Below are 21,853 nucleotides of genomic sequence, written 5' to 3' on the forward strand. Positions count from 1 at the left end.
ATGGAGAGATTAAAGAAGGGGAGGAAGAGGAGAAAAGCTTGATCTCAGCATAGAGGAGAAATAGATGACTAACCAAATAGGAGGGCCCAGCCAGCCATGACCACAATCAATGGGCTTTCTCTAAGTGTCTTCGATCTCAACTTGCACTCCTCTCCCCACTGCAGTGTCTTTCTCTTTTACCACACACATACACACATATTGTACACATATTGTCTGTATGTGTATGTATGTATATATGTGTGTGTATGTGTATATATAAAAACATTTTCCCTGTTCCTCTCCATACTTCCATCCAATTTGCTCCTTTTGTTGCTCTATACTGCTATTCTAATATTCGTCCTTCATTTTTACCCCCTTCTCATCTGTTTGCTTCTCATCTTTTTATCACTTTCGGTTTCTCTCCTGTTTTTACCCTTCCTTCTCTCTCCTTCTCCTTGTTTGCCAGTTTTTCCTCCCGCACTTCTTCTTTGTTTACTCATTTACCTCCCTCCTTCCTTCTTCACCCTCCATATGCATTTTACCCATTCATTTTCTCAGCAAACCCCTGTCAGCTCGCATTCTGAACTGATATTGATTGCGTCCTCGCATCCTCATTAGGATTCTGCTGTTCACCTTGTTGGATGCAGCCCCGGGGCAGTGATCCAGTGTGGCTCTTAAGAGAAGCACAGAATGGTTACATGTCAAATCTGTCCATGTTTCACTTTTAGCTGATTTGCCTATTGCAGCCTGCTGGTAGTGTTCTTTAAGGATCTTTTCTCACCCTCTGTTACAGGGTTTACTGTCATGAGTATGTGGCAAACTACAGCTGAAGACTTAATTTAGGTGCGTGTGTGCTAGCTTTGTGCAGACTATGAGAGAAACTAAAAGGCTCTCTACATACAATATCTAACAATATTGGTTAGATCACCTGGTGCAAAACATTTACTACTGTGTATGTTGGGTACATTTGGGAAAATTCCTACCTATATCTTCTTTCCTTGCGTTAACCTGAGCAAGGCACACTTTATGTTCAGTAAGAAACCCTGTGTCTCAGTGCCTCTTCAATTGAGTCTTACACGTTTGGTTCAAGTGGGTTTGTAACATACAGTATCACTTACTAAAAGGAAACGGTTTTCAATATGACCTCTGCATACTTACTAAGCACTTAACAGCAGGGAGGACAGCAACACTCCAACCGTCTGAACACTGAATCCAAGTGGAGAAGTAGAACCACTGTTTGCTGCATTCCCTCACCCTCCTCATCCTCGCGTTGCGCTTGTGAGCTTTCACACCCTTTTGAGCTAATGTTTCAAGCAGACGATTTGTCAGGACTTTGCTTAAATATGTCAGTTTGTGGCAGAGAGACACAAAGCAGGAGCAAAGGGAGTCAGGGAGTCAAACACAGAGAAAGTAGCGACCTCCGTGACCAGAAGAGAGACGCTGATAACGCACCGATAACCCAAACATAAGAACATACACACACCTCCGCCGCTATCTCGTATATATGTAAACATAGTTGCATTAAGACATTCATACAAATGCACAGTATCTTTTTGAATGATGAGGAGTTGACATTTTCCCACATAAAAATATCATTGCTCCGTTTTTCACTTTCTCTCTGTAACATGACTCAGGACATTACACAGGCCCAGTGTTTGAGGTGTGCGATTGATATGTACAACTGTTTTCACTGCGCAGCTGCTCGGGCAACCACAACATGATTTATTATTATTGTGCTGACACATTTAAATGGAGACACAGTTAAGGCCTTCCTGTTAAATGCCACAAACACCATTGAGAGGATAGGGTAACACACGTTTTTGAATCACTATTAGAACAGGAACTGTTACACACCCTTTTGTGTCCTAACCCAAATAGTTTCACAAAGGCAAATTCACCACTTGCTTTGATTAATATATTCTACTTCCAGTAAGTGCTGAAGTGGTCCAAGGAAAAGCAAACTGTTACATTTGTTTATCATCATCTGAATTCTTGGTAGGAGTGAATTTTAATCACAAACAAATAAGTCTGGAAACTATGAATGGTGAATGCTCATCCTAAGGAATGAGTTTCACTATTGCAAAGCACAAGGAGACGTATTGTGTTAAACATGCATGGGTGTAGTCAGAAGTGCAAGATCTCCAACTCCTCAACCTTCAGATTACATCAGAGACTGAAGTGGGCTTCAGGCTCCTCAAAATGTAGTGGGAGGCCAAGATTAATTTTCATTCTTACAAGCTGAAATTGAATAAACCTACTTATTCATTCATTAGTTTAATGAGACCAAAAATACTAGTTTTTGTATTTATACTGTAACCATGCAAAGAATCCTATATGAAATGTATTATCACTTATTCCATCTACAGTCATTAGCGTCTGTCTTCAAAAGGTCCCCAGCTTGTCTACATGCTTCCAGTCATGTGTGTATGTTTGCATATGAAGTGCTGTTTAGTGTTAAATGCCCTCCACCCTGTGTTGCTGTGGGGAGTGCAGAGGAGTCGGGAGGCCTGGGTTATTCTCCAGCGGACACCCTGTTTATTTGGCTTGACATTCCTCCGCTGCTCTCTGAACAGGAGGGCCAGTGATTCTGCCTAGTCTCATCCTAAACCCCATCCACTTTGTCACTACCAATGACATTTAAAGTAAGTGTGTGTGTTTGGAGAAGGTGCGTACATGATGTATTGGCTTACAAGTTATAATTTCCGTCACTAGATCTATGTTAGTGTACATTATGCTCTTTACAAGCATGTTGGTGTATAACAAGCGGGTGCAAGAAGCTTGACAACATATGACGTGTGAAAGGTGCCCTTCTCGCGATGAGCCAGACGCTGAAAGAGGAACTAAAGCAGCGGTTTGGCTGCTCTGTCTGCTGCACCACCGTTTATTTACCCTTCACTTCTCATTAGTCCATTGACTGTGGTCTGTGTATAGTGGCCATTTTAGATCGCTGAGTAGCCACAGTTCATGGGAGCCTCTAATGAGTCATTGGACTTTCTGTCGATACTGCTCACATGTAAGTCTTCATTTGCTTCTGTTTAGGATTTCCTCTAATTGATATTGAGTGCTGACAAGCAGTAAGGTAACATGCGTAGAACTGCTTGTCACTCAAAATTAGTAGGATTTTACCAGTGCCGATGTGCGCAGAGTCACACGTGTGCATGGTGCAGTTAGTGACACAGTTAATTCTCTTTACCTAGACATTTAGCTGTGGTGGTAGACTTGTAAAGTCTAGAGTATTGACTTTCTCATTAGAGAAGGTTCCAACTCTTTTCATAAAAATCCCAGTCTTCTTATTTGTGTGTGTGTGTGTGTGTGTGTGTGTGTGTGTGTGTGTGTGTGTGTGTGTGTGTGTGTGTGTGTGTGTGTGTGTGTGTGTGTGTGTGTGTGTGTGTGTGTGTGTGTGTGTGTGTGTGTGTGTGTGTGTGTGTGTGTGTGTGTGTGTGTGTGTGTGTGTGTGTGTGTGTGTGTGTGTGTGTGTGTGTGTGTGTGTGTGTGTGTGTGTGTGTGTGTGTGTGTGTGTGTGTGTGTGTGTGTGTGTGTGTGTGCGTGCGTGCGTGCGTGCGTGCGTGCGTGCGTGTGTTCGTCCCTCCCTCCCTCCCTCCCATGACCAGTTGCTTCTGGCCTGTCTCACTCGTTACCCTGTCATAACAAGCACTTTGCCGCTGTATTTCAGCCTATGCTCACACGTAGCCAACACACACACTGAAACCCCAAGGTCCAGCTTACACATCCTGACCTACTCACCTCATTAAGTGGCAGAAGACAAGAGGCAAAAATACAGAATGAGGGCTTAAAACTGTTAAGTTATAAAATGCTCGGCAAGTACATTTTACACATGTCTGGATCAAGCTATGGTGATTTAAACAACAAAGTTCTCTTGTGTTAGAAACACTAGGTCAAAAAGTCCAAGTTGAGATCTTTACTGTTCAGGCAGAGAGCTTAGAAGAGAGGTGAGCATGTAGTGTGTGTGGAAACCCAAAGGCCCACTGTGATTTAAACATGAATTACAGCCCAGTAACGCAGTCGACTTTTCCGACAACAGTCCCTTCTGTCATGGAGGACACATGAGCAGCCGCCAGATGACTAAGCTTGGCAGTTGCCCTTCTTCGTGCTCACAATGGGAATGGACTGTGGGGAACGCGATAGCAGCCTTACGCTAATGCAGCGAGCGTAGGATGGATACCCTGTCTGCTGTGGCTGATGTTCAGACTGGAGAGTTCTGCTCATGTCTTGTGTTGCCTTGTGTTTTTAGTGCTCAGAGTTATGGTGTCCTTATTAAACACAGCTTTAGACTTGGAGGGAAATAGTTTTAACATAAACAGCAGTCAAACCTCGAGGTCAGCCTTTCGGCTTTGTCCCGTTAGGTTTTGAGGGACACTTTTATTTCCCTGGGTTTGGTAGATATGTTCAGTTGTTTTTAAGCTTGACCCAAGAATCAATGAAGCAAAACTGCTTCTTACACCTATTGTTTTAGAAATGCAAGTCAAGTAATATTTAAAAACTATATCACAATGTTTTATTGTTTTTGCAGTATAGGTTGCAGTATAGTGTCATAACAATAATAACAATAATAAACAATGATCGGTACAAAATTATAAACACTGCAATTGATTCTTGAGTAAGAGTATTAACATTATTATTTATACAAATTTTTGTTTTAATAGAATCCTCTAAGTTAAACAGGGGTTTGCTACTGTAACTACAGTACCTGCACACATAAGATATTCAGGAAAATTGTGTTTATTTTTTTTTAAGTCAAAATGCATTAAAAATCAACCCCAAAATGTTCTAAATTCTAATCTGATTACATGAGAACTCTTACAGTGACAGCAGGGTTCCTTTCAGTTTGACATTACCCTGGGTCAGCGAGGGTTGATGCTGTAGCCCCGGGGCCCAGGTGCAAGAGTGAATACATTACCTGCTTCACCCATGGGCCTTGCTGGCTTGATACGCCGGCGTGAAAACTACATATTTCCCCTATCCAGCCCGCAGGTAGATAGGTCTGTCAACGTCAACCTCAGTTGGGTCTTGGCAGCATCAGTGACAGACATTTCAGACTTTATCGCTGTCATTTAGAGCGGCTCTGATGGATGAAGAGCTAAATTTGTTGTGGTTAAATGAACTGTTAAATTGTAAGGGGTTAGTTTATTAATAAGCTGGTAGGATCCACACACATACATGATAATTCAAGAAGTAAATACAGACTAATACACATTGATCCTCAGCCTGCTCCTTAGCTTTTCCTCATTTCCCATCGCACTTTGCACATTTCTCCATTCAGAGTGAGAACGTGGAGGAAGTTGACTCGCTCAAGTGAATCTCCACGTTCACCTCTAGCCATTTGCTCCCCAGGAATCCTCCACACTGTTCCAACCATAACTACAGGAAAGAGAGGCTGGCGGTTGGAGGTTGGAGGGGGGTAGGAGGCAAGAGGTGATGGATGGCTCCTCAGCCCCGTGTTTGTACAGCGCATAGCTGGAGCTGCTGATGGGAGGGAAGCAACTGCCCTCTACGTTGAAAACGGATATGAAGAACAATAATAAGAACAGTAAAGTTTAAGAGACTTTATAAAAAGGCCTGCTGCTTGGAACAACATTGCTACGTATGCTCTGATCTGTATTTGAGCACGAGACACTGGGTTAGGAGATCCTGTGTGGTTTGGCTGGGTCACGCTGTTTGGTATAGGCACAGATTACCAAGTCGGTGTGTGTTCTGTGTTTGACTCGGGGCCAAGTCGGTGTTATCCATTTCTCAGCTTTCACAGGGTGACTGTTCAGCAGGGGTCTAATGTCTTGGCCAGATATACATGTAGCTCCACTTGTCCATGGGCTCCTTTACCCCATGAATAAACATCTTTTTTTTTAGAGGAAAATGATTAATGCATCTCAACATTTTCCATCGACATAAATCTAAGACAAATTTGTATTGTAGTAATGAGATTGTGCCATATGATAATGAATTAGATGTATTTATTTAAATCCAACTTCTAGGCACATTGCAAATGCTTCTTCACACGCTTGACAGAACCAATAATGGTCTGTTTTCACTGTTTTGTCATTCACAAACAGTTTCCTGTGCGTTTCACTCTGTCTCTCTGTTGGGCTGACTGTTAAGTGGAGGTCTCCGTTTCTGTGTGTGTGTGTGTGTGTGTTTACATGTTTTACTGAGGTGACTGGATTAGATGTGGCTGTCGGGGTGTCGGGAGCTCCCACCAGGACCTACTGGCAAGGCAGCAGGAGGTGGAAGACAGAGAGACAGTTGGGTCTAGTTAGGGATAAATGAAAAATCAGAGGTCATGGGGTGAAAACTCAGAAGAAGACTACAGGGTTTATCCACATAAATTTGTTGAGCTAAGCCTTACACCACGTATCCATCAGGCTGCATGAGGCACAAACATTTAACAATGGTGGTAAAATTGAAAACGTTCTTTGGATTTGTGGAACCAGATTAGAGATGTAAGGCCTTTAATAGCCCTTCAAGAAGAAATATCACACTTTTACAAGTGTTGGCTGCTTTGTCCCTGTGTGTGAGAAGTGTATAGACTGTGGCTGACGTGGTGTATAGATGGGTTTCATATAGCACAAGCGGTCAAAACAACTTTATGAAGAGAAACGGCCACTGATCTGAGCAGCAGGCAGCCATAAGATATCAATAACAACTCTATCACCCTCACACGCGCGCGCTCTCACCCCCATTCAGCGTGGGATCAATCGATTCTCTGCTGTGGACCTCCATTTGATCACACTGTAGGAACTCATACTCCCATCCCACCGTGCATGTGTGCTGGCTGAATCCGTGAATCCATTGTGGTACATTTAGATGATGTTGAGATTGTTTCACTGAAGAATTTGACTTAAATACATGTTTTGTGACGTGACTGGGAGACACGTCAGTGCACTTAAAACTCACTGCTTTTCAGAACCTTGCAGGTGAGCTGCATTTAAACGTCATTCATTGGCAGATTTGAGGAACATTGATATGTCCTCCTAAAAAGATATTTCATCAATTATAATATTTTTTTCAGTGAGATGAATGTTTAATTCTTTGCACAACTGCTGTTGGTGTTTTTAGTGCCGAGCATGACCTAGTGCCCCAGCATGAATGCCTTCAAGGAGATGTGATTGACACTGTCTATGTACTAACCTTAGCAGCTTAAGTGTTTCAGGGATGTAATGGAGCAAATTATAACAAGTGCAAACGCCAGGCAGACATTGCTGGAGTGTAGATATTACACTCTTCTAAGTACTGATTATTTCCCCTGTCGTCTCTGCTTTTCATTGCATTTACAGTACACGCTGCAGTCACAAACAATTCTTGTCTTTACTTGCCTGAGAAATGCCTGAGAATAAACTAAAACAGTCATTGGTTTTGTTTGATATTATCATAATAAAATTATTTCTCTATTTCTCAAAGAGCATTATGTTACGGAGTACTTGACTTGAATCACCTGACATCCACAGGAAGCATCACCTCCAGGGAATTATTTATTACTGAACGTACCTTACATGAACTTGCCTAGAAGAAAGAAACCCAGATGCCATGAATTCTAGTAGTAAATCCAGCAGCACCTGTAAAACTCACTGGTGCATTGATGTTTTTGTTCTAATCGGGGTAATTCAGTAACCTTTAAAAAAGATTTTATTGACCATGAGTGTGTGTGTGTGTGTGTGTGTCATATGCCCACCATCAAAATGACCAGACTCAAAATAAAATACAAACGGGATAAAATACCATTCTACTGTGGTTCTGCTTACAATATGGATGCAAGACTCAGGCAACAGCATCCTTAACAATATAACCGAGTATTAGAAGAGTATCTTCAGGACAAGAAATATAAAGGAAGATTTCATTTTCTTATTTCACATGACGTGTTTTACTGTTGCCTCATCCCAAGTATTGCACTTCCTCTGCTCTTAGAATGAGATTCTGGAGGACTTGATTTGATCTTCAGGCCTTCATTTGTCTCTCCACCGTCTCCCAGAGGTGCATTGTCTCCCATCTGCTAACTCAGCTCTTTAAGTTGCAGTGCAGCCTCCTCTACGTCTCATAATTCACAAAGTTTGCTTTAAAACCTCCACATACACTTATTGCTTCTGTGTTCAACCTTGGGAATAGACTTGGGGGAAGCAGGGAAGCGCAGATGGGGAAGGGGGTGGGAGGGGGAGGGAGGCAAAGGATAGTTGTTCTCCTGCTCTGTCCCTTGGTTCATAATTACCTGGTGAGCGAGGCGTGTGTGTATGTGTGTGCATGGTGTGACCCATTGGGGTGGTCCTGTAGACTTTGTGCAGATTAAATGCTGATGCAGAGTGGAGACAGCTGGGCCGAGTGGAACTGGAGTCATTAAGGTTCTACTAGCAAGAGCAAAAACAACCATCCACACATACTCGCACATTTACCACACCACTCAATGAGCCTTTTATTTTGGAAAACAAACAGGGGAGGCTACAAATGGAAGAAGAAAAACAGTGCTGGTGACAGGCCCTCTACGGGGTCTTGGGAGAGAAGGATGAGGGAGAGGGGAGAAAACCAGAGGGAGAGAAAAGGGCGGAGGAGGAAGGTGTCTTGAAAAAACTAGACAGTCGGAGAAGTGTGTATTTATTCAAGCGAGGGCTTTCGAGTGGGTCCAAAACAAAGTGAAGGGATTATGGGAGATCAGAAGAGACCCTCTACCACCCCACCCGCTGTCCTCCGCTCCTCCCGCCCTCTCCATCGCTCCCCTGTCAGCATGAACATCCAGTTCACACCCTTGGGTCCTGCAGGAACTGTGGGCCTTTGTGCTACGGGAATACACTTATGCAAGAACAACCTCGTTTATCATTTTCCCAGAGAACACTTATACAACCATAGCCAGTTCCTCAACTTTTCCACCTCGCTGACTGCCAATGTCAAGCCAGATGCCCACTTGGTTATTATGGCAACAAATGATGCCAAATTAGACAGAATATGTTCTTGTTTCGAATTGTATAAAACTGTGGCGGGTAATAATTTTCAAAGCAGGGACACGCATTATAATTAGAATTTGGCATGTGAACTGATTGGAATGCTGGACGGAGCATGTTCCTGTCAAGGCCACTTTGTGTTGACAGACAGGAGATGAAGTCATAGTGGATGGAGGTCAATCATGCTAATTGATTTTCCTCTTATCCGGTTGCTGTTTGTGTTGAATTTCACAAACAGAATGGTAATGGCTGACATCACCTAGCAGCAGGAAATATGGTGAACGGTCGGTACCATAAAACGTGTCACGTGTTTTTACGCTGAAGTTCTGAGTCCAATGAACTGCCGCTCTCCAGAGGCTCACGCCCCTTTCACGTTGCATTACCCATTCCAGCTCGTTCTCTATCTGAGCACAGCGTTTTCCCGTTAGCTTTGTGGCTCCTAATGAAAGCGAAGCCAAAATAAACGAGGCAGTTTGGTTCTGATAGATGTCAGGACTATTCATATATTAATGATCTTCCGGGGTTTGAAAATCAGTCTTTAATTATAACTGTTTACTCTGTTTATGTGCTTTAGTGGCATTGACCCAATTTTAAATGGGCTGGGGTTGCGATGTTGTGGGTGCATAGTGTTTTATAACCTTTATAACCCGCCCTGTAATTGTTCAGTTTTAAAGGATCATCATAGATTAAACTTGACAGGAATTTAACATTTAAAGTATCATATTAGCTTGTATTCAGGTCTGTGTGTACAAAGTTATAAATGTTTTACTTGGAAACAACCCAAAACATAAGGTCAGTTGAGTTCCAGACTGTTTGCATGTACAATGTAAAGAATATTCATGGCCTTTTATTCTCCATTGGTTACTTTTTAAGTGTGTGTGCTTAGATGGAGAATAAATATTTATCATGATGGAAACTTTGTTTGAAGAGTCGTCGTGAGCTGTGGAGTCAGTCATGTGACGGAGGTGTGCCACTGCGGCATCTGTCAGGAGACAGAACAAACACCCCTCTGGCAGGCCTCCCTCCCGGCTTAATTTCATTAAATGTGTGATTTGTTTCTGTTTGCGTGCCGCAGTGTTACGACGGGAGAGTGAGCGGGCAAAAGGAGGAGCGAGATAAATGAATGACTGAGAGTGAAGCAAACTAAGTGTGAGAGAAACAGAAGGCATCGGAGGAGCGATTAGTGTGGTGGTATCCATCATTTGAGCTGTGCTGCTCTGGTCGATTGCCACGGACACTGAGGAATACTTCATCTGGCCCCAGTGATATAATATATATACACATACGCATGCAGATATCAATCTATTATTCTGTGAGTCGTTCTAAATTCCTTCTATCTGCAGTGTTTTCATTTCGGTCTGAATAATTTCTGTGTTGTCATCTCCTTGACTTTTCTTGCTGGGTATTAGAAGCAATCCAATTTTCTACCTTCTGAACTTCCTCAAGGCTTTCTTTCCCTGAAAGCCTGTTCACAGTTACACAACTTGGCATCATCATTTATTATGCCAGCATGCATATTGCGTGTGCGTGTGCGTGTGTGTGTGAAGGCCTAATCAAGCATTCCTGTATTTGTACTGTGAGTGTGTAGAAAGGTTTTGCGTGTCTCCATGCATGTGGATCTGAGTTGACAGCTGGAGACAGATGTGTTTGCATGTGCACGGTTATGAATATCATTAAAATTACAGAGCAGCACTTTGCAGAGCTCTGCCGAGCTATGAAAACAAAGGCAAAACACACTCAATCCCTGATCTTTATTTTATGGCTTGCTCTGTGTGTATGTGAAGTAGTGACAGCATGTGAATGCATGGACTGCGGCCTGTGAATCGGTTTTCTTTTTACAAGGAAAGAAAATGACACACATCTGGCGTGAGTGTGACAGTCGTGGCATGGGAACAATTAGGAGTGCAGTGTATGTTCAGCTGACCCTTCTGGTAAAAACTGAGCGATCACGCCATTGTGAACCCATTAGCCTCACCCTGTCTGATGCTCTTTCACTCTGTCTTTCTGAGCCTCCTTTCCTTCTCAGTTACTACATGTCAGTTTATTCCAAGCAGGTTTGTTTGTGTATTCCTAAACCATTGGTTAAAAGGTCATCAACGTTCCCAGAGTAAGTACGTAAAACTAGTAGAGTCCAGATAGATGCATAGTTTTTCTTAAGTGTAATCATTTAAAATAATTTAAACATTTAAATTAGAGTCCAACAATGCTTTGTTGTTCACCCTCAGGTAATCCGTTAAAGTCTTAGATCTACATTGAAGAATCAAACTGGCTGCTTGATGTCTTGTTGAAGGGACACGGGGTAAATTTCCAAGTAAAGAAAAGAAGTTTGTTTTCTCGCATCAGCAGTGGTGTCTCAGAACGATTTATATCCCATTGGGGGCCAAACCTGGCAGAAGGGAGACGACAGAGGCTTGGTGGCATTTTTGGGGCTCAGCATCACACATAAATCACCCACCTGGAAGAGCTAGAAACACTGGCGTTGGTTGTGGCACTGCGCCACAGGCCAACAAGCCCTTTGTGTGGATATGAAGGCAATGCACACACTGATAATAACAATGAAACCAGACCTGACTTAGTCTGAGCTCATCACATTGTAATGTAATGTAATGCTTTGCTGGGGTTCTGCACGAGGGAATGAAGGATGGAAGTAAAGAAGAGTAGGAGGAGAATTAATTAGGGGAAACCAATGCAAACAGGTTTGGAAAGAAAACCATGAATGGAAAAAGGAGATTTAAATTGAAAATGATGTTGGTTACACCCCTCCACTGAATAATGTTCTAGGTCAGAGACTTATGTCACACCAGATGAATGAACAATGAGGAAAGATGTCGCCCTCAGATCCAAGTGTGTGTCCTATTTGCAGTGTGTGCGAAAGTGGAAGTGTGCATGTGTGTTTTCACTAAACTTTTGCTCCGGTCCCTTAAGTGGATGCCTGGGGAGGAAAAATTGGATGCAACTATTGCACACGGTACGTTCCAGACTTTTTCCACCTTTTGGAGACCTGGGATTAGGGCTCAGCATGGACACGCATGGAATAAGTCATCTACAGTACCAGCAAAGGTCTGCCAGAAGAATAAACATTTGACTGTAACAGTTTAATATTTAATATCTTAGTCTATAGAAATAGATGTTTACTTACTAATGTCTTCACAATATAATGCATCAGCTTGAAATTAAAAAATAAGACAATATGGTTTCCTCTCTCACTTCAGATTCCCAGTTCATTTAACGACTCAGCTGTCCGTTGAGTAGTGTATGTGTTGCATGGCAGATTAAACCTAAATTAGTTTACATTATACCATATTCATATGTAAAAAATAGGACCCAAAAAGTTTCCCTTGTTCTGGGAAAGTATAAATGTATAGTGGGACCGTTGAGAATAGATGTTAATGTTAATAGATTAACATTCAAGGGGAGTTGATTCTGGAGTGGGTCTGTGTTAGCGCTGCACTAACATCAAACAGAGAGGGAGAGAATGGCAGGAAACAGACAAGAAAGGGCGAGAAGAAACAGCAATGAGAGGTGCAAAGGGAAACCAAAGCCTGTCGCAGTTCGTGCATGTAGATGGATAATTAAGATAGGGCCGAAGTGGCAGAGACAGAGGAGGGGCATTAAATATTTTACAGAAGATGACCACCAACCCAGGGCACAGCTATGACAAGCTCCCAACTGCTCTGTGAGCTCCGCTGTATCACCACTCCGTCAGGCAGACACCAACATCTGCACAGATGTCTGCTTTGAGCAGTGAAGAGGAGAAGGAAAATGAAGCCACGATGACGCAGCGCCTCGGACGGCTGTAATTACTTGTGTCAAACATCAAAGTCCGTGATCACAGTAGCTGAGTGAGGAGTGTCACACAGGAGGATGCAGCGCTCTTACATAACAGGTGTGTTAGTGTGTGTTCTAAATGTGACAGCACCCCCCTCCCCCCTCCCACCGTCTGGCTGTCTGCTTGTCAGCCACATGACACAACCTGTCTGTGTGCATCTGTTAGCACAGGGGACGTCTGTGAATCCAGAAGAGTCATAAATATCGGCACGGGTGGAAGGAAGACGTCAGAAGCGGCGCTAGTAGTGCACAATGAGCAGGAGAGTCACGTTTCTTCTAACCTACATTTCGACTGTAGACTCGTTAAGAACACAGAAATGTGTCAAGTTGTTTGGAATTTGGCGTTGCTAAATCCAGTTTGCTCAATCTCAAAGACACAAACATATTAAACTAATCAGAAATGCTGGATGTTTTATATGTTACAAGGAATGTAAAATAAATGGCTTTAGGCTCCAACAGCATCTAACCTAATGGGGCAGAGCTACCTCTGCACAACGATGTCACTGCAGTTAAAGCCAAAGCGTCAAAAAAAAAAAAAAAGGGATGAAGAATGCATGAGTCCCCAGCAGCTGACGTCATCCATCAAACTGCTTTAGTGTCCTCTGATCCCTAAAGGAAACTGCTGCAAGCAGCTTCAACACACAGCAGCTTCAATTTCGGAACAGTTGCAGATGGACTCGGGTGGCAGATGTGTGGGTGGGTGGGTGCTTCAGGATAAGTGATTTTAGTCGAAGGGGCTTTGGGGGCTTAACCAGTACATGTCACTCAGGCAGCTGCAGCTCAGCAGGGATCCAGTGATCTGCAGAACGGCTGATGATTGATCAGGGTGGACACACATCGCTCCTATACACAAAGCATTCTGCTTCGGTTATTAGATTTATTTTATTTTTTAGGGAGTGTGTGTGTGTGTGTAGTTTTGGTTGCGGTGTATTGCAGGCAAAGCAGTAACTATGCCGTTTGTGTCTCTGTCTGAGACAATGATGCTTTACCCACCTTGGTCAACAGAGGGCACTCTAACCCCTCTCTGAGCATCCAGCGGTGCGCACACACACACACACACACACACACACACACACACACACACACACACACTCTCAGCATTCCCTTTCCTGCCGGAGCTTCCATTTTCTCTAGTTTCATTTCATTGTTTACTGAGGTATTGACTGCATTGTTAGGTAAACAATTGTTACAGGCTGAAATGTTTCTATTGGCCAGGCTTGATGTGAACGTAGCAGACGTTTTACGAAGGAATGCGCTTAATTTAGTTGACGGCAGCATTCAGTAATTTGCCTCTATTTGTACAGGTGGTGATGGGAGACTCCCCTGACATGTTTAGTGTTGTTTGGGCGCTATAAATAGCGGTGCATTAGCTGCTGGTGAGGGCTAGGACTGCACGGATGGCTGACAACAACCATGTTTAGCACTTTTGCCATTAGGAGCACTTTGTGTGTGTCGCAGACAGAAAGACGCGAGGGAGGAAATGTGCTTTTGCTGCACACTCCTCTGTTTCCACTTGATTGTATGACTTGCTTGGTGCGTGTGGTTGTGTCTATATATCTGGCATCATGTTTACAACTCGGAGTGAATTCCTTTGGCAGACTTCGCTGTGCGGTGGTGCGCTATCACACCACCAATCTGCATGTGTGCGTTCAAGTGTTGTCATGAAGTGCTCACAGTTCCCCACTTGGTCGTTCTCTCCAAACCGTCTCTCCTCCTATTCATCCATTGTGTCTGAGAGGATCCTTCTCCTTTCCCCCCTTTCAGTCATCTTCTCCGTCTCTTTTCTTTCTTGCTTCAGTCCTAATTACCCATACTCCTCAGAGTGGCCTCCCCTTCGCAGCCTTTGAAGTTATTTTAGCACAAATTCTACTTAGCTACACTACAGACATAACAAGAAAAAGGCTGTGTTTAAGAGCCTCTGGAAATGTGTGTTTCTTTCTGTTGAATGAATCACCAGTTTCCCCTGTTTCATATGTGTTTACACCAGAGTGAATGTGTATACAAAAGAAACCAGCGGTGAGTTTTTATGTGTATATGTATGAGTGAATTGGGTTAAAACTGTGTCCATATATACCATATTTTGAGATTTTATCAGTAGGTTGGCGTGTGTGTGTCTTTGTGTGCGCTTGCATGTGGTCTCCGTGTGTGTGTGTGTGTGTGTGTGTGTGTAATTCTAAGAGCCATGCGTGAATGCAGTCCTTCTGGGCTCTTGAATGGCCCGACTGCCCGTCACGGTTCTGCTGGACTGAATGACCGGACTGGAGCTGCACAGAGCCACTTGCTTTCCCTCTGTAATTATCAAGAGCGGCTCCCGACGCACTCACACGCACTAAGTAGTACGGTACATGCGCTTGAATTTGCAAAAACACAAGCTCAAATGACCACTTCAGTGAACACATACTCGCATGCATGACAGGAATGGATTTCAAATTCCCTGTAAGAAAGCAAATGACACAGCAGTGATTGTTCAGATGTTTTTAAATATAGTTCAACGGTTTTAGCCTTTGGGTTGATGTTCTTTTTGGCATTCATTAACATTTTAAACAGTTACTTATAACATTGGTATTATTATTTAGCCTCCAAAAATAGGTAGAAGATAGTTGGAGACAGTTAAATTTGTCTGAAATTAATTTATGAACCTTTTGTCATAAAGTCTAAAATACTTTTAGCTACTGTGCGATATCAGCTTCCCCACTCTTCTATTAGTAACACCAAGAAGCACAAAAGTTGTAATTTTAGTTCTACTTTCAGCACACATACATTTAGATACAAAGCCAGATCCGTCGTCGCCCCGCGTGTGCTGCACTCGCATGTGTGAAAGTGATAAATATGTCACAAAGAAGTGCAGTCTGAATGAAAAGCACGGGCCAAGATTGTTCCTCTCCTTCTCTCGCACGTCTTCAGCCATGCCTCGCTTTGTTTCTAAGAGCCTCGGAGGGTGTTAATTATTTCCTAAAGCATCTTAAGTGTTTAGTCTCCAGAGAGTGTTGTCGAGGGGAAACTCCAGGGAAGCGCGAGGACCAAATCCTCCGTCTCGCACGGGGGAGATGAGAGTTTCGAGGAGGAGATGCGCTGCAGGGGAATAAGAGGGGAGAGCGGGGGAGAAGTTGTGAAACAGACAAAAGTAAAGAGAAGAAAGTAATAATGAGCAGGTTGCTCACCCACAATGGGTGAGGAGACCGAATGTCACCGCTGGGAGAGCTAAAAGGGAAGAGAATGACAGAGAGACGGCGGATTTACGAGTCACGTATTGAAGCGCGGGGGGGTATCCAATACGTCCCATCTGACTCAGCCCCCGCCGCATACCAGACTCAATGAGAAACACAAACCTATGCCTGTGACACACAAACTGTACATTGGCACTCGCCCCGTAATTCTGGAGCTTGTCCAGGCTTTTCCTCTCAGACGACTCGTGGAGACATACGCACACGGTGTCCTGTGAAAGAACGACTGTGGTCAGCGGTGACTGAGGACCGTGTCCTTGAACGCCACGATGAATTACTTTAAAGCGGGTCTGTCCGCTTGTTGGCTGGGTGTGACCGACCCCTGTGGCTGCCTCATAGTCAGCCTCCCCCAGTTGTTGCTGTAGTATGTCCTGACATGCCTGGCCACGGAGCATGGCGACATATGGAAGCATCTGCGTACGCACACACACGCGCAGACACGCGCAGACACACACACACACACACACACACACACACACACACACACACACACACACACACACACACACACACACACACACGCGCGTGCGACTCCACCCTCCTACGCACATGAAGCCATTCAGCTGATTAAAATTCTCTCTTCACACCCACTGAGATCCATATGTAACCCACACGTCTAAGTCACAGAGTGGCTTCTGGGACATGACGCAACATGCTGACACCCCAATGCACCACAAACGTACAGTATAGGCTGCTTGTGAGAACATACAAATCACATCTGAGACGGGAAGAATAATTGAGTTGTGCTCAACCTCCAGAAGAGGTGCTGCACCTCAGGTGTCCTTCTCCCTGTTCATTTTAGGCTCAGCATGTCAGAGATGGTTATGTCACCAAAAATAGGTTAGAGATGAGAAAGTATGGGTTGGATTTAATAGAGCTACTTCATGTGAGCTATTGATTTTTAAATCACATACCTAAACAAGATGAAAAATGAATTTAAAATCCAATATTACCAGTCGCAGCATAAGCTAACTGACAAATTATATAAGTTGTAAAAATAAAAACGCTAGCGACCTGAATGGTGCATGAATAAATAAAGACAGACTGTGGGATCTTGGTCAGTACTGGCAACTTTCTTTGTTGGTTGTCTAGCAACCGTATGGTGACAGAACCCCAGGAAGTCACTGCTCCAAGCCAAGAAATAGTCTCATACAAAACTGAAGCTAGTTGTGATATTATTTATTTATTTTTACTGTATAAACAAACACACTCTTTGTTGTTGAGTTACTGATTATAGCTTCGTATTTAGTTTTAAGTGGCATCAAACTGAGCAATGAAATGAATAAGTCTAACAATGCTTACTTGTTCCAGTTATGAATTCAGTGAGGACGAGTAAATGGTTCACTGAAAACATTACTATGTCAGGAGTTCCTAATTTCTATGAAACAAATCAATTTTAAGACCTTTTTCTTTTGACATCATGGTATTTTGATTGACTTAAAACAGTTTAAAAGTTTTAACCCCATAAATCTGTGAGCTTACGTTGTGTACGTACCAGCCTTGGTGTATGTTGTGTATTAAAATAGAGAAGGTGAAGGGAAATCACATGCATAGCGATATAGCTCTGCTTATCTTTCCTCTCTTTCCATATCTCAGTCTGAGGATGCGACTGGATTACAGCATGTCAAACAGAACCACATTCTTTCTCAATCACATTGCTAGTTGCTGTCGTCTGGTTGTTTTCTCTAATCGATCTTATCAGATGCACGTGATCGCATGCACAAAGCTCAGCTCTCGAGGTGGGACGCATGCAGATGTTGCACTCGTGTGCGCATGTGGGGAAAAGCCAGACTTATAGAGCAATAAAACATGGCTTTAAATGCATGTAGACGCACTGTTTTGTCTCCCCAATGTACCGTTATATTTCCCTTACGTGTGTCTGCGGGTCTTTGGTTCAGTGATGAGTAAATGTCTTCACTGTCAGTATATATGATGATGATTTCCCAAAACGACTCCACATACAGAGCTAGTCATATAGAAAAGAGCAGAATAACTTTTAGGTTCATCATGAGCATTAATTTATGGCAGATGAAATTCATAGTCATAAGTCAGTCGATATAAGCTTGAGAGGGGGCACAGAGTTCCTTTGCCCTCCCTCCTGTTAGATGCACCAGCGCATGAGGCTGATCATTGGTTTGTTGCAGGAATTGGGTCAGCGGTGACGTCAAGTGTTTTGAAGTGAAGCAGAGTTTCTTTAGAAACTCCCAGCAAAGGTCTGGGACTGTTTGGAGTAGAGGAAAAAGCTCTGTAGCTCAACTGTGGCCTGCGTCTGCTAAGGACCGATGCTGGTGTTACAGAGCAGAGCCTGTGAATGTAATCGAGAGGGTTTAATTATGCTTTAGATGAAAAATGAGAAGATTATTCTCCTGACAAAAAATTTATTTCGTAGTCTCTTCATTTAAATTATGTATTTGATACATTTGTGTTTTTCACGTTGAATTTTATTCAACCATTCACAGGTTTGTAAAGGTATTCACAGGTTTGTAAAGGTATTAATACAATTCATTCAGATGAAGTCATGCATGTCTACCTTCAGGGTCACATTGAATTCTCAAGCACTTAGTGGCTCATTCAAGGACAATTCATACCAGTCATTTGCTTTTGGATGAATCTGTACGTGTACATTCTTATTTGGACAGACCCTTACAGAGATGCGTGCTAATTACCATCAGTGCTCAAACGTTCATCTTGGTTCATTTGACAGAAAAATGTAAAGAAAGAAGGTTTCACATTTGACCTGTTGAACTGAGTTGTGTTCACTTGTTTGCTTACTGTACCAGATGGTCTCAACTTTAATGCATGTACTGTAATATTTAGGCCAGTGATGCAAGAAAATGCAACTGCAACTCAAACAGTCCCAGATGTAGTGTGTTTAAACAGGCTCCTTCTCCACGAAGAAAAGTCCTGCTAAACGTATAAATGTTTGAAAAATGAGACGAAAACATTTTAAGGCAAATATTTTAAAAACGCACAAATATTATTTCTCCATAATAACACATTTGCAACAGCTCACCATTGCACAAACGTGTTTGAAAGGAAAAGAGTGAGAGATGCCAGAATGAATCATTTGACTTTGTGTTGCCGTCCTCCGTTGCTAGGAGCCATAAACTTGTACAACTCGTATGGGTCACCTGAGAAGAGCTTTAAGAAGCAGCCTTTCCTGGATTTCTGGCAGCAGATCAATTAGTGAGTAACACCGTGTTGGGAAGGTGAAGCCGCAGTTATTCTGCTGTTGAGGGAAACATTTCCAAGAACAAAAATCTGTGTTTTTTGTCATCACCCGCCTCCAGCTGTGTAGCTAAACCCAGCACAGCTTTACAGCTCACTCCCCTGCCTGGTGTCTGCAAGCTCAGCCCTAGCCACATGAATTATGGATTATAGAAGTATTCCTGGATCTGTTTTTAGAGCGTGCTGTGGTTCTGGACTCTATCCGGTCTCTCAGAACCGACCTGAGACAGGTCTAGTTGGAGCTGGTCCAAGCCAAACAGGGCCCGTCTGATCAGGACAAATCCAGAAATGTATATAAATAAATATTCAACTAAATGATAATGTGCAGGGTTTGTGCCAGCATAAATAGAAAAGCCAGGTCCCTGCACCTCGTCTAGGAGAAGGCAGCCGTCTTCTTCTGGGGCAGCTGTGCACTGGGTTCCAGCTTTCACTCCTGTTTGTGTCCTGCTGACGTTCGTTACTGACTACCTTTCACATCTCTTCGCATCATGATCCTTTGCTTCTCAGCTGTGTTGTTCCCCGTTTTATCTTCAGCGCTGTCTATGTTGTTCCTGGCTAATATTCCACATCGCTTAGTGGAGCCACACTACGGCTCCCCTCGGTTCCTCACCCCCCCCACCAGCAGTTTTTGGCAGCTTTAGGTTGAAACCAGTTCACTCTCAGATTTTCTCAAACAATGAGCATTTTCCCTCTTCCATCTTCTTACCGTTGCTTATTCAGGGGGAGGTTCTGACTGCTGGCCAGGTGGGAGCAGTGGAAGAGGCAGGACTGGAGGCATTGGCCTTGCACGGATGCTTTGCCTCCGTGTTTATTTGATATCCCGGTTTAACGCGCAGCCAGGACGTAAGAAGACGCGTGGAAAGAAGGCGTAAGGAAAGATGGGTGTGTTTATTTTACGTTTGGGTGAATGTACAATAAGCTGAAAGACTGAAGGTGTGAAAGAAAAGAGAGGAAAACGAAAGACAGACAGGCTGAGACCCCACTCAAATGTCCAAACAGAAGTGTATGAGTGATTTGCTGGGTGAAAGATAATGTAGACTGTAATTCTCCTCATGAATCTAAGCACGTCATATATCTCACTTGCCTGGCCGGCTCATAAACAAGCCGGGAATAAAACAAACATGTTAAACCGATTCCAAAACGACGAGGGCCTCTTGTCTTCCCTTTTTGAAATCCACTCTGCTTGGGAATAATTAAGGCGGCTTATGCCAGAGTACAAAGCAAGGATATTGTGGCGTTGCATTGTACTGGGTGCGTGTGTGGAGGAGAGGCCGGCCACGGCACCTGCATGAGTCCAAAAACACAGGCGGCGTTTGCATGTGAATGTTGTGCAGGTGTGTGCTTTTGCATTGTGTGTATGTTTTGCATAACACTTCTTCATGTGAGAGCTTCAGCGCATGTGTGTGTGTGTGTGTGTGTGTCTGCATGAGAGAGGGAGGAAAAGAGCGCATCTCTGTCTGAGAGCATTAACAGCGAGCCTGTTCTCTGTATCTCAATGAGGGGATTAGAGGACTATTCATTAGACGAGCTTTGATAGGTGACTAGCTGAGTCCATCCACTGCTGCCACTCGTGTTCTGCCAGACAGAGAGGCCAGGGGGTAATGGAGGCAGCCTGGTCTCCAGTCTCTCTCTGTCTTCATCCCTCTTTGTCTCAGCTTTTCCTGCTGGTATCTCTGTCTCGTCTCTTTCAACGCCATGGGAAAGAGGCTTTTTTAATCAGCCGGTCAAACCCAGCAGCCTGTCATATGGCAATATGCAGTTTGCTGTTTAATTATCCTGCTGTCATGTCACCGCATTTGAAGGGCTTGATGATAAATAAACCTGTTTCACATAATATTCTAGGAAGGAGCATGTACTGCATGTACAGCCGCTGTACTTCAGTGGATGTTTTCAAAAATGTCCTGTGTAAGACTGTCATTCTAATTACAAGAGGAACAGACACAATGCTCATTTGGTCAATTAGTAACCGCTGATGTACAGAGTGTTCTGCTCCTGACACACAACAGGTCAGCTGGGCATGCTTGTCTAGAGTCATATTACAACGAAGAATATACTGTACTTTACAGTAATGTGAATAAATGCTTTACAGTGGTGCCTTTTTTAAAAGATTTATGGTACTATATTCTGGATATAAATATCTAAATAATTCATCTTGGATGAAATAGCAAGAAGCAATGTCAAACAGACATTGATGCTCCTGTAGCGTACATTTAATTAACTTCCACTACAGGCTGCTGTTGTGTCTGGTAACACCTTTAACATCCGTATGAGATGCGCTTGTCAGTGTTATTTGGTTGGACACGATAGAAATCATTTTAAGAAAATGGTGAACGAGAATTGCCCTTATCGCTAAGCTTGGGATTTCTGGTCTGACAAGCCATAAACTGAAGGCAGCACAAAGCATCAGCAAGACTAATGGAAAGAAATAACATTTGCCTGGGCAAGTCCATTGAAAGTGACATTTTTATTTTGTCTAAAAACAATAAACTTTTGATGAAAGTACAGTAGACGCTCTGCTGCAAAGATAAAGAACAGCTTTGTCTGAGGGAAAGTGGAAAGAAAGCGATATTTAAGCCAAAAGGGCCGGAAATAACCCCCTCCCTACAGCACTTCATCCTCCTCTTCCTCAGCTCCTTCCTCAACCCACATTTCTCT

General features: G+C 43.3%; 1 long non-coding RNA gene across 10 annotated transcripts in view; it reads left to right on the top strand.

The window, feature by feature from the left end:
- LOC114867531 (uncharacterized) overlaps positions 1 to 21,853 on the top strand; it is a 92,209-nt gene that overhangs the window by 8,200 nt on the left and 62,156 nt on the right. Inside the window, exon 5 of one of the 10 annotated variants that reach the window (XR_003787885.3) lies at positions 19,919 to 21,833. The exons of the other annotated variants lie outside the window; for them this stretch is intronic. This is a non-coding gene — a long non-coding RNA (uncharacterized LOC114867531). Of the gene's footprint in view, positions 1 to 19,918; positions 21,834 to 21,853 lie in introns of those variants that run through there. 10 annotated transcript variants of the gene reach the window in all.

The sequence above is a fragment of the Betta splendens genome, chromosome 13, assembly GCF_900634795.4.
Source record: "Betta splendens chromosome 13, fBetSpl5.4, whole genome shotgun sequence".
Classification (NCBI taxonomy): domain Eukaryota; kingdom Metazoa; phylum Chordata; class Actinopteri; order Anabantiformes; family Osphronemidae; genus Betta; species Betta splendens.